We start from the raw sequence: 14287 nt of genomic DNA on the forward strand, positions 1-14287 counted from the left end.
GGTCTCAGGCAGGCCTGCCTGATAGCAAATTCTGTCTAAAAACAAAGAGGGTTATATCAGGCTTCCAGAGTACTTAAGATTTTTAGATAAGTCATATCCATATTGTATTTATGCATAGTATGAACTCTAAAAAATAAGCTTTCTATCAAATCTTTTTCCTTCATTTCATAGAAGGAAAGAATTTCTGGATAATTTTATGTAACTCATAACCTTTGAAGATTTCTTATTGGTTTAGTAATGAGGCAGAATCTGTCTTTCCTAGATTCAGTACATATGGAAGAGATCAACAAATTTTGAATAAATCAGTGAATGTTTGCCAGCTCTGATCGAGACACTTGTGAGGCCCTAAAGAACTTCAAGACATGGAGAATAGCTCTGTATGGTCTTGTGGAAAGATCATGGGCTTTCGGAACAGAAAGACCTGGCTTCATATTTTGCCTCTGCTTCACACCAGCTGTGTGACCTTGAATCTTGTTGAAGTGAATTTCCAAGAACCTATTAAAATGTATCACACTTTGTAGGTACCAATTCTTGGTGTAAGATGGGATAGTTACATCATTATGAACAGTTGATATGCTAAAACAAATAAATTCTGTCTTAGGTGGATAGGCTCTGTATTAAATGGATAAGTTGGTTCTCAAAATTTCAACATTTTCAAATATCGTTTCAAGTATTTAATATATTCCAACTCCAAATCAATCAATATTTTATTTAAAAATCTTAGAATTAGTTGGATGATATGTTTTTTTTTTAATTGAGTATGAACATTTTTAGCAATTACACTAAGAATTTATTTTTCTGAGATAAGTGTACAAATTAAAATTTTTTAAGGGCTTCATTTTAATTTTAAAATGTGGGAATCTTCTGCCAGTCTACTGGTTCTTAAAAACACTGTTAATTTTGGATGTATGTAAATGGCTATTTTGCAACTATATTTTAGGACCAAAGCTAGTACAACAACACAGGGAAGTTATGATCATGATGCTTTTATTGGTGAGAAAACTGAGACCCTGAAAAGTCAAATGACCTTCTGGATTAGTCCTGTGGTCAGAAAGAGACAACATTGTAATTTAGGTTTCTTTACTCCTAGTCCACTGATCTGAGAAGCAGTGTACCATTGAGATAGATGCCTTAGATAATAACACTGATGATATAAATAATAGTAATTAGAATAATAATAATAGGTTATGTGTATTTTATGCTCAGCGTATCAGGTACTATGCTAAGCACTTGACTTGCAATACTATATACCATTTAATCTTACTCACAACACATCCCCATTTTATAGTTGCAAAAACTATGACATATAGGTTAAGTAACTTCCCCATGATTGCAAAGTTTATAAGAATTAGAGTTGGATTTGAACTCAGGTCTGACACATAAATGACTGAGAGCAGTCTCATCCAATAATGAGCCAGAAGACAGAAGTTTGTCCAGTAGCACCAAATAGTCACTCAGCCAGCAGAGAGGCATTGCTTCCGTGACACAGAAGATCTGCCTCATTTTTATTAGCTTTCATGAGGGAAAGTGACATGCCCCACATTTGGAAGGCATTTTTCTGCATTAAGTGAGTTAGAACTGTAATCGAAAATCAGGATCAGCTACTATAAATATTTGCATAAAATAGCAAATATTTGTAGTTGGACAAACAAATTTTAGCTGGACACTACTGCCATTAAATCATCAAGAATATTCACATTTTTATTTCCTCAATATGGAATGCATTAAAACAACAGTGATTTTACAGGCATTTATCTTTATGTACTTTCTGCACATTTTCTTTATCTTTGTTTTTGCCTCTCCTTAAAGCTGATGCCTCCCAGGCACTGTAATTCATAAAACGTGTGGTGGGACTTGACTCTGTCCCAGTTATCTGCCTGCCTGTGTCTTGGGTCCAGCAGCAGAACACAGTCTGGGAAATGTCTGAGCCCCAGCCCCAGCCCAGGCCCCTAAGGAGTTGGCGGTGGAGATCAAGAGGGGAAGTTTCTTGGTAAAAGGAGAACACAGCCTTGGCCTGCCTTTCTGAAGCATTATCTACTGAACTACATGTATATTCTGACCAAAACATCTTCAAGTTGTCATGCAGCCCTTTTCAAATGGAGCACTATCTCCATTTGCTGGCTTAAACTACAAAATTCATACCTCATAATGTTGCGAACTAATGATTTCTTAGCAATGTGACATGCATCTCCATTTTGGAGTCATGGAGAAGTGTTTGCAATTAAGTTTGTGATTTTGAAAACCAAAAAATTGAACTTGAAATAAATTTGTGGTCTCTGTTCTGTTATGTGACCTACCAGAGTGAAAAGACCTCTTTTTAAAAGTAGCAAGTATTCTAAAATATTCCAGAACTTCATTCACGTGCAACACAAGATATGGGGTTGGGAATAACTCAAACGACACTGACACTGGCCTACTTCTCTTTCAGAGGGCAAATCGTGTTTGTTTTCTATTCCGTTAATCTTTTCATTTTTTATTTTCTCGTTATACATACATTTTAAATAGCACATGCCTGGCACATGGTTGCATTTACCTCTTAAATTCTACATGAATGGTGTTTTTCATCTGTCATTAAAGATTTTGCTTTTCAAAGTGCATATTGCTCCAGTGTGGTCCTCATGTGTAGTTCTGCCTGTAAAGTCTTGTGCTTGATGCTAATGGTTCAGCTTCTGCCTTGGACTTCAGGCTGCTCTGGGGGAGTTTGACACAAGTGGGTAGGGGGCCTTGAGCAAGCCCCTGAAAATTGATCCAAATCAAGCTGATATCTTTATTCAATCATTAGTGCTAGATATCACGTATGCTACACAATATAGTAGGTATTTAAATGTTAGAGACAGTGAAATATGTGGTCTTTCTGTATCAGTGAGGACTCTGAGTTTTATTTAGAGTTTCAGAATTATCCTTCAGTGCTTTAAGGGAAAGAGAGAGGTTAATAGAGTCTGTCAAACAAGTCCTACTGCCACTAGATTTCTGGCATCTCATCCATGGGAACGAATCAGTCAGGTGACTTTCTATGTAATTATCTTAAATATGTTAGGGGGGGTTGTTGGTATTTGTCTAAAGGACAGAGAATGCTAAAATCAAGCCTTCAATCATATCCTTCCCCACTATGGAGAAGAGGGTGGCTCCCTTGGGGTTCTACTCCTAAGATATAATGGCAGAATAGAAAACAAAGTAGCATTTCATTATCTAGATCTGAACTAATGCCACCGGACATTTGGACATTGAGAAATCATTTCAGAGGCCTAAAAGCGCCTTGTCTAAGGTTGAGAAACAGACTATTATTTTTCCTTCTGAATTTGTTTAATAATGTGCTGACATCATTTCTTTTATGCCTTTCAGAAGTCTTTCACAAAATGTAAACTTAAGTTTTATTTTTAAAAATTATGATACTATGTTCTAGAAGTCTTATGTTACATGGAAGAAACTTGATACCAATTTTGTTTGTTTTGATATAAACTCTTCTTGCTAAATTATTTTCACTTATGTTTATTCATATATTTGAAGGAGTTTCTATAAAACAAGTAGCAGATTGTTTTATACTATCCTTAGCACCCTTTTGGAGAAGGTCATAGAAATCATAGATTCTTTCAGAATTTGATGAAAACTAGGAACCCTTGGAAAAGGCCACTAAACCTTAAATGTTTGCTTGCTATTTTAGTTTAGGATTCCCTAAAGCTTGTCCTTGAACCTCAGATTGCTATACCTCTGATCCAGAAGGATTTGAAACAGCAGCTGGGATCAGCATCACCGGAGTTCCAGCAATGACCATGGCCTGGCCTAACTCTTATTTTTGATCAGCTGTATATCCACGATCAGGAAAGACTCTGCAGAAGGATTTCAGTTACGAGGCATTATTGGATAAATGCTTTCACTATGTGTTTAATCTTGAAATTTTTCTTTGATTTTTATCATTATAGTCAATGCTGTTTTTATTTGAAATATCCTTGTTTAAACTTTCTCCTGAGGATTTGTTCTGTTTTTTCTTTCCATGTGAAATGCTTAAAACTACTTTTTAACAGTATAGAATGATGGGATCTCACTGAGTAGATAGCTACCTGGGAAAGTATTTGCTTATCCACTCTGATTTTTGCAAACGGCATTTTATAGGCTAACAAAATGAATGTCTACTGTGTGCTCATGTTGTAGCCTGAAGGGGACCATGATTTTTTTTTCCCTTTAATTTCTGCTTAACATTAGAGACTTTATTGTTTTGACTGATTAGAAGGGCATGTTAAATGTTTTTGTACAAATAAGTTATCAAGCATCTGGATATTTTCAGTGATGAAGTATGATTCTCATTTTGACAACCAAAAAAATTACTCTCAGCTTTGGAAGTTACTCTGTGCTTTCTTGGGATGCTGATAGGCGGCACCTCACCAGAAGCCCTCCTAATTGTGTCTTTGATTATTGCAAGGTGCCGTACTCTGTGCACATCTAAAATGGAAATCTTTGAACAGAAAGCCAAATTGCTCAGCTCTTTTTGGTTTTTAAGGATGAAGGAAAAATATCTCGTAGGATACAACCATCCAACTTACTGGTTCAAATAAAATCTTTCTGACATCAGTGCTTACCACCAGCTGTAATACCTTAGTAATTTCCATTTCAGTTTATTAAATAATAAAATTTTAAATGCACACAGATAGGAACTTTATAACTATACCTCCAGGAAAGGGCTCATTCTGCCACTGAGTTGCCAGAGCACACCTCTGGTTCACATCAATGCTCGTTATGATTTTGCGTAGGAGAGCAGATACCAGGTGTCTTAGGTGTAATACTTAATATAACAGCTTATGGTGTGTACCCAGGACTTTTGGGGGTAATATCAGTTAAAAGTTGCTTTACTATCTTTCATTTGGTTATGAAACCTGCTAATATAACATCAGTGGCTGTATGTTTAAAACTAATGCGTTTCCTTCCTTTTATTCTCTTTTGCTATCCCTTTTTCTTTCTGCTTATCCTCCAAATTGCTGCTTTCACCCTTGCTCCAATCAGCTTCACTCTCAGGTCAGTACTTTCAGTTTTTCTCTAACTGCCTTTCCCTCTTAAGCTCAATTTATTGCTTGCACTTGTTTAACAAACATATTTCTGAAATGGTTTTCCTCTGGCCATCACATTTTTTTTTCTTTTTAATTTCATTCTATGCCTGGGGAAGATTTATTTTATGAGAAGACTATCTAGGTGGGAAAAGGCAAAGAAGAAGATGGAAATAAATCACTGTTGAAGTGTTTGATACATTCTATTCCTGGATTATAAAATCAGTAAGAGAAATCATTGGGAAAACTCCAGATTTGATTGCATGATGATAAAACATGGAACAATGGAAAAACAAAATGCAGGATGTGAAATTTTACTTAGGAGAACAAAAGATTTGCCCATGACACAGCAACTTAAAAGCTAAATTTAATAGTGCAAACCATTTAGACTTTTCGCTTAATAAATCACTTTTTTTTTGAAAGATTTATAATACTTTTTGTGAAGTCACTTTTGAATATTATCATGTTTTAGTAACATATTGTACACACATGTTATTTCCTGTCATTGTTTAGGTTTTTAACTTTTTAACTTCACTTTTATTAGCCATAAGACATACTTTAATTACTTAGGGCATAGCATATGGAATCAAATGTAAAACTAGATTCAGTATTGACTACACACACCCTGATAATGGACATTTTGTTAGAAAATGCTTCCCAGTTTTGATTCCTCTAAAATAGAAGGCCCAGGTCTCCTTTAATTCTCTTTTCAATAATACATTGAGCTAGTGATTTCTTTATCATTCAATCAATGAGTTTACTAAAAGATACTCATTATATGATTTGGGGTACTTAGACTTAAAAAAACACTCAAATTAAAATGGAAGCCAATATAGTTGCTCTTTTGAGAGGCAAGTTATATTATTTTCTTCTCTTTATTCAGGGTCTGTACTTCTTTATTGTATTCACCATTTATCACCTAAACCACCAGACCCAAATAATTTACACCAGCCCCAAATAATTTCAAAATGAGGCCTCCTGCACACTCACCAATTTTGTCCCACCACTCACTCCCAAACCCCGTATCTCATAGTCCTTGAAAATAAAACCCCTTCTCTGCTATTCCCACATACTACATGGGATGTCTCACAGTAACTGCCTTGAAGTTCATCACGTGGAGGGAAGCTGGTTCTCAAGAGTTCCCCAAAGAGAGATCTAAACAGAAATTAAAAGCATGGCCCTTTAGAACTGCTCTCAGCAAAAACCTAATGACTATTCACTTTCTGGTGCCTCTGTGTATAGAAACAGACATCATAATGTGGGTGAGGAAGGAAGGACTTGGCCACCTGGCATCCAAACCTTTCTCCAAGTTTTGGATCTGCTCATTTAATGAAACTTTAAGCTTTTATCCTTACCTGGCTGTCTTTTGTTTTCTTTCTCCTTTTGCCTTCCCTTTGCGACTCCTAATTTGCACCTGTTGAAATTGAAGCCCTTGACTGGGAACCTTTTTTGCTGTAACACCTCAGGCTCCCTACCTGGGCCTTCAGATGTTGTCCACAGGCACTCTGCTGTGCCTTTTATGTGCCAGGAACTGTATTGTGCAGTAGTTCGCTTTTTCCTATTTCACGGTAAATGAACACAAACTCTGACTCTCAAGACAGGATGCAGGGTTAGGGCTGGGAGATGTTGGAGGCAAGGGACCGAATTTGATTGGGTTGATAAAATGTACAGGTCGAGTCTAGCTGGGTGACTGTAGTGGTCAAATCAAGATTCAGATCATTTCCATGTCATTTAACCTCCTGTCCCAAATGAACATGATGGAGAAAAATATATAATCCTGTACACAGTCTCTAGTTATGTTTTTAGTGTAGGAGGAATTGGGCAGTCCTGCTATTCTGGAAACAAAAAAAGTCTTTAGAGTCATGGAAGCTTTCTTGAGCTTTGACAAGTTTCCAGAGTTAACTATGCTTTTTTTTCAACCACTTCCAGGTTTACCAGTTAAAATAAAATGAAATGTAACAGTTGGATGGAATATAGGCTCTCTAGCCCATGTATTTTCTTTATATGGCTCACAATTGATTCGTATGTGCACACATGCATATACCTATATATGTGTATATGTACATATATCACATATTTTAAAAAATAATGTTTGGTCTTTCTTACCATAGAAGTTTTTAGTCTGCCTGGCACCTTTCTACCATTCAATCTGAAGTTTAAAAACTTCACTAACACTTAGGCCTTTTCTGTGTGTTGTGGACTCCATGGGAAATTCTTGCAACTACTTTTTTTTTTAATGGCCTCATTTCCTTTTCAAATTCTCTGCAGACTCTTGTGCTTAAGTTCAGGTGGACAGATGTTAAGTATTGGGTTTGGTAAATGCAAACGTCATATTCTAAACCTGTTTAGGTTCTCACTCCAGAAAACTCCACTTCTGTCAAGAATCTCTTTATACACAAACCAATGGGAAACTGGATAGGTTTAAACAGGATCCCTGAATTGCACTCAGGGGGAGAGTTTATGTGAAATTTGCTCATTAAGAACTATTTGTGAGATCAGTGTGTGACTTATGACAAATGAGGTTATCTAGATAAATGCATATAGCAACTGACCAAAAAATGAGAAAAAAGTATCCTTTGGGAATCAGTTTGAAATCCTGTCAGAGAATCAACCAAGTAAAACAAGAGGGCCCAGGCCTCTCCTGGGCTCTGTGATCCTCCAATTTGCTCTGTATCCTGGATCAGCTGCTTTCTTGTTTGTTCTTCAGTAGCTCCTCTTGTAGAGGAAGGAGTTGTCTTTGGAACAGGTATTTTGGGATCTTTGTAGAAGTTTGATGGAGAGATATTGTTGATGAGCCTGGTATATCTCCCTGGCAGGCAGGCTCGAGCTAATGGCTGGCATCTGGCAGCAGGCGTGAGCTCATTGTTACAGAGTCACTACAAACACTTCTACCAAAATAAACTCTTTGTGATGTTCCCCCAAAGCTGAGCACTGTGCTCTCCCTCCCTCATTCTTCTAGCAAAAGATGAAGTCACTTCTCCTGGACCTCAGAGAACTGTTGCCCAAAGACATAATGAAAGACATTTTGCCCAGAGCATCCCCTTGCTGCCCTGCAATTTGCTTTTTGTATGGTCTGTTCTTGTCTCCATTGCCTATACGAATACAGAGTGAGCACCTACTGCGTGCTAGGCTAAGCGCTACATGCTGGCTTGGCATGTCCAAAAAAAGCTGATGAAAAACGGACCAAACTGTTTTAGAAATGCTGCATATTACATTCTTTTTTTTTTTTTTTAAATATATTCATGGTGCATGTTGATGCTACTACTAATAGAAATAGCAGAAGTAGCAGCAGCAGTAATAACAATGAGCATTAAGTTCCAGTGCTGAATTAATCAATTTTTATGTAGCATTTATTTCTTATAACAACTGTATGAGAAGAGGAAACTGGAGTTCCTAAAAGTTAAGTGAACTTTTAGGTAAGTGAAGGTGTTAGGATTTTTCCCCAAAAAGCCAATTTTTTTTCTGATTTACAGATGGATTCTTTTGCCACTTCAGCTCTGGTTGCATAGTAATTTCTAAGAAGGCCTGCAGTAGGGAAACCTGTGCAGTTGTGTTCAGTCCACAGTTTCCCAAATATGGTGTTCATAGAATATATTCTGTGAAGTATTTTGAGGAAACACTGTGAGACTCATGCCCCCCACTCCACCTACCCTAGTCTGAGCTGGTCTGGTTTCTTGTGTACAAATCCTGACCCTCTAGGGCCAGCTAAGGTGTCACTGCTTCTACCCAGCCTTCCCTGAATCCTCTCAGGCAGAAGCAATTTTTCTACTCCTCGATATCCTCAGAGCTTTATCTGATCCCTTTTCCTGGTTCTGTCATATCTCAAATTTAGAACAATTAATTAGTGCACCATGTCTCCTAGTAAACAGTGGCCCCCTGAGCATTGGATAGGTCTCTAGCTTGATGCAGTGTTCTGTCACATGCTGGAGGTAGCAGTCATACTCCTGAATGTTGTTGAATAAATGACTGTTGAAGAAAAGTACTACCTCCCACCCTTTCCTCGATCCCCACGTAGATTTACTCGTGGACTCTTCCTGGAGGCAGAGTCGACTTCACTGGATATCATATTTAGCTTCAGACAGGAAGCCTTAAGAAAAGATATGATTGGTTTTCTATCAAGATGAATGCTTGAAAGTTCAAGAAAAATAAAATTACCAATAAAAGAAGGGAAAAGATTTCCCTCTGAAGTTATCCCATTTTCTCCCTCCTTCCCTCCTTCCTCTTCTTTCTTTCCTCTCTCTCCCTTCCTGCTTCCCTTCTTACTTCTCTCCCTTCTTCCTTTGTTTTCTCCTTCAATCTTTCTTCTCTGTCTCCTTCCTTCTCTCTTTCTTCTCCCCTCCTTTCCTGGCTATTCATTGAAATCCCTTCTCCATGCAAGGGTAAGTGTTGGGTGTCGGGGATATAGTAGTAAAATAGACATAACCGCTCCCCTCATTGAATTCAAAGACCAACATTTCCTATAAGGAAGGATTTGGCCACTAAGAAAAATAGTTCATCCATTTGTACTAATAACTGGAAAAACTGGGTTTCAGGTGTTTTTTAAAACTTCTCTTCCTGTTGGGGTTGAAGGGGTTATCCACAGGTCAGACAATCATTTCCCTCTCTAAAGCTGCCTTATACTAATGCTGACATTTCTGGTGAAGTGTCAGAAAATTTTATGCCCAAGCAGAACTGGTAAAAAGCCAGAAATCAGTTGATTTTGCTTTGGGTGCAAATATTTTATTGGGGATGGAAAAAAGTTGTTTTCCCTGATTTACAGCTTCTGCAAACATAAAGTGGGTTCTATATTTAGAAATGGTTTTGAACCTTTGAGGTGTAGCCAGGGATTGGTTCTTGCACCTTTCCGACCTGGCCTTGGTGGAACTTGCCATGGCTAATGTTTTGCTGAGGCAGCTCCAATTTGTAGAACTAGGGCTTTATGCTCTGTATTATTTTTACTTTTTTAGCTTTTACTTGAGCTGCTGCTCTGGCGCTCTATCTGTACCCTCTAGAATGATTATGAAGATGGAAAGAACACAATTTGCATTGTAGCTGAATGTTTTGGAGTATAGTAAGTTTCTGAGGTTTCTTGAAGATGAATAAAAACCATTCTCAACTTGCAAATCTGTTACAACAATGACAGCAATATAAGAATAACAACAAAATGAGAGAGAGTTTCAGGTAGGCCTAATAAGTCCTGGTTCTAGAATAAAAGATGTCAAGTTGGTAGAATTAATCATTCATTTGTAGTTTTTCTAAACCATTTTCCTTCCTTCTATCTCTCCTTTACTCCTGGGTTTTGGTTGGTACTACCATATGGATGAATATCAGCAAATAGTAAATCTCTCAAGATATGTTAGCCTTTTCTGTAAATGTTGAGAAGAGGAAGGAATTTTAAAAAAATAGTTTCTCCGTATTATTATAAATCACTTTCTAGAAAAATAATATCTTATTTCCTTTATATGGCTTTTCTTATGAAATGTGAATTCTATCACTTCATTATCCACAATACCAGCTCAGGTTGTAGGAAAACCTATCCAGCTAGTGACTGGGACTTTCTTCTGTATTGGGTAAAGGTGTGTGGAATTTTCACACTGCATAATGTCATCATTTTGCGAAGGCTACATTTTGGGGACCTATTTAAAAATGAGTGAGTACTGTGTGTGTTTCTCTGAAGAAAATACTACATTGTTGATATATTTAACAAAGGCTTTAGAGATTTTCTTTGTAAGGAATTCTGATGATTTTAATATTTGCCACTCTTTTTTATTTTACTCAATTCAATGATTACTATATGGGTAAAAAATAGAATAAAAAGTCAGAACGTGGCTGATTTTGCTTTGGGTGCAACTAGTCTACTGGGAATGGAAAAACGTTGTTTTACCTAATTTACAGCTCCTGCAAAAATAAAGTGAGTTGTGTAGAATTATTTTTGTAGAAAAACTTTAATTCTAGAAACTGTGGAGTAGGTTGGGGAATGGAAACAAATTCCCCTTGAAGAACCCCTCTTGCACCCTTCTCAGTCCAAGAGCAGTGAGACATATGTCTTAACTCTAGCTTGCCCATTGACCTTCTCTTCCAGTTTTTTTTTTCTAATTGCTAACATTGTTAATATAAGCACTATTCTTATTGTTATATACAGAGTGTACAATAACTTATGCTTTACAATAACTTTTTCAATTAAAGTTGAAAAATGTGTGATTCTCAGTGTGTTGAAGAAATATACTATTTCTTGTAATTGTGAAGACAGGGTGGTGAACATCCTTGGAGTGGGGGCAGAATTTCATACAGAGAATTGCTTTGCAAAATTTTACTTCAGGTACTAAAAAAATATCTTTAAAAACTTTTGAGTACATAACCACCACCTTTCTCAGATAGGAATGTGAAGTAACAGGATAGTCTCTCACTGACCTTTGGTGTTGATCAACTGGAATATTCCCATGACTGGACAGATCTTGATGTGATGTGTGAGTTGAAGTGTAAGAGAGTGGTTTTAAATTTAACTTCAGAGCCCTCTGTTATTTAATCATATGTCAGTTTGATGGTTCCAAGGACAGCATGATATGTTGCTCACAGATAATTACCGTGGAGAGAATGAGTTGGTTATAATACTGAATAGCCGGGAATCTTCTGATAACCTGTGATGAGTGGGCCTTGGTGAGAAACACTCATTGGGCTATTGGCACATAGGTGTCCTATCACTATGGTGAGTGTGGGTGCTCTTCTGCCACCTAAATATGCAAAGCAGGGGCTTTTTAGGGATTCCTGAGCAGATAAAGAAGCACTGCACTTAGATTTCACATGTGTCATCTATCCTAGACCTATTATTACTTTATATTAGTATTTCACTTGTAATCCAGGTTATTGAAACTGCTGTCAGCTGTCAGAACATTACACATAGAATATTAAATGAACTCCATCTTAAGAAACAACATCATTGATGTGGCATGTTAGACATGTGTCCACATGTCTTTAAATCTATCCCTGTGTTTGTAAAACGGAGGCAACTGTGTTATAGTTCATCCCTCGTGAGCTTGTGATCAGGTTGCATGTTGAGCATGGAGCATACAGTCTGACACACAGAAGATGTTCATTAAGTGGTGATGGTTATGTTTGTGATGAAGGTTTTCGTGCCAAGATTAACAGTTGAGAAAAGTAATGAGTTCATACAAAAGACAAATAGGAGATGATCCTGTTAAGGCAGTCTTCTTTGCTTTCCAATTGTAGGAAACTCAGTTGCTAGAATAAAGACTTTAGACTTTTTTCCTTTAAGCCATGAAGAGATTTTGAGGAAAAGGGTGAAAACAACATTATCCTTCTGAATGAATGTTTTTTTCTTGAGGGATGTGAATAAGTGAACCTAGAAAATTCATCTTATGTTTACTGAAAAGATAAATATACACACAAACATATTTATTTGTAAACTAATTTATTTAATATGTGTTTGTCTTATGTAAAGATATAATTTAGATTTTTTCTGGAACTAGATACCCATAAGTCAGCCACAGCCCTTTTGTATTCATGCATAAAAGATCCCAGTATTGAGTTTAGAGGATAGGTCAAGTACCCAAGTGTGTTTCTTCATCCATTTATTTATTTTATTCATTAATTTATTTACTTTCGCCAAATAATAATTGTGTGTCTGCTTTGTACTACGTGCTGAAGCAACTCAGTAGAATTTATAGTATGATATTTATGCAAGTGATATAATGTAATACACACTGTTCTGCATCTTGATTTTCTTTTTTATTAAAGAAACCTTTGAGATTCTTCCATCTCCATACATAAAAGCTTTCCATTCCTTTTTACTTCTGTATACTATTGCATTTTACAGTAGGCAGTCCCCTGCATAGAGTAAAAGTTCCCTGAAGGACTTTTAGGTTGTTTCAAGTCTTTTCTTGCTATAGTTAATAACTTTGAATAGACTTAATTCCACATGTATATGAATATATCTGTAGGATGAATTCCTAAATATGGAATTGCTAGGACAATAAATTTCTAATGCTGCTAGATTTTGCTAATTGCCTTCCACAGAGACTAAGCCATTTATAGTCTTATCAGCAGTATGTAGGAGTACTTCTTTGCCTATTAACTCTGTCAATGCAGTGTGGCTTTCAAGCTTTTTTATCTTTGTCAATAAGGAATAATGGTGTTTAAGTGTAGTTTTAATTTGCTTTTGTCTTATTACAATGAAGATAGGCATCTTTAAGTATGTATATATTTAGTTATATTTTGTTGGTCTCTTTAATTTATAGAAACTTTTTATATATTAGGAAAATTATCTATTTGTCTTTTATTTGAGTTTGAATTGCTCTCACCTGACAATTTGTCTTTTTTTTATTTTACTAATTGTGATTTTTGTTACACAGAAATTTTTAAAAATTATTTTTATATAGTCAAACATATTCAGTCTTTTATGTCTTCTGAATTTTGTGTCATAGTTAAAAACCTCTTCCAGACTAGGACAGTATAAGAACAATTGTCCTGTAATTTCTTTTGGTATTTTTATGGTTCAGTTTTTTGCATTTAGTCTTTGAACCATCTGGAATTTATCTTATTGTAAGGTATGAAGTATTGATATAACTTTATTTTTTTCCAGGTCAAATGAAGTTTAAATGTCACTTCCTTCATTTCCCTTTCATCAGAGCTAGCCTAGCCCAGGTTAGGTTTGTCTCTTATAAATTCATGTCACTTTCCACTAGAACATGAAGCACCATCTTAAGTCTTGTTCAATGTCTGTCTTTCAGTCTAGAGTGGGACTTACATCTGGAAAGGACCCAGTCCTGTAAAATAGTAGACACTTAATATTTATAAAATGAATTAATGACATGAGTTCTAAAGAACTGAAGTTATGAGGAGGTAGAAATTACAAGTAGCTACAAGTTATGGAAAAAACATGCAGAATGGAATGTGAGCCATTGAGGCTCACATAGAGGGGACCCAAGTCAGTAGGGCAGAAGTGGTGGAAGATTAGTCAGCTCTTGCTATATAGGACAATAAAACAACCCTGTGTCTAGAGTCATCTTGTTACCCTGGATGACTTTCCCATACCTTTCTTTGTGAGACCCAGCAGAAATATAGTTTTTTTTTCTTCTTGCAAGCCTAATTTCTAAGCTTTCCCTGGGTTCAGTAATTGAGATCCCTGCCTAACTGTTGCAAGATATAGGAAGCTGTGTGGAAAATATGGCAAGAGCTAAGAATGGAGAATTTTTCTTTAGGCTGTGTGTTAGATGTTTTGGGATAGCTAGGTAGCCCTGTCTAGTAGGCAGATT

General features: G+C 36.4%; 1 protein-coding gene across 20 annotated transcripts in view; it reads left to right on the plus strand.

Annotated features, from left to right (window-relative positions):
* ERC2 (ELKS/RAB6-interacting/CAST family member 2) overlaps positions 1–14287 on the plus strand; it is a 941255-nt gene that overhangs the window by 471585 nt on the left and 455383 nt on the right. The window lies entirely within an intron of this gene.

Source organism: Pteropus vampyrus, unplaced genomic scaffold (assembly GCF_000151845.1).
Source record: "Pteropus vampyrus isolate Shadow unplaced genomic scaffold, Pvam_2.0 Scaffold195, whole genome shotgun sequence".
NCBI classification, from domain to species: Eukaryota; Metazoa; Chordata; class Mammalia; order Chiroptera; family Pteropodidae; genus Pteropus; species Pteropus vampyrus.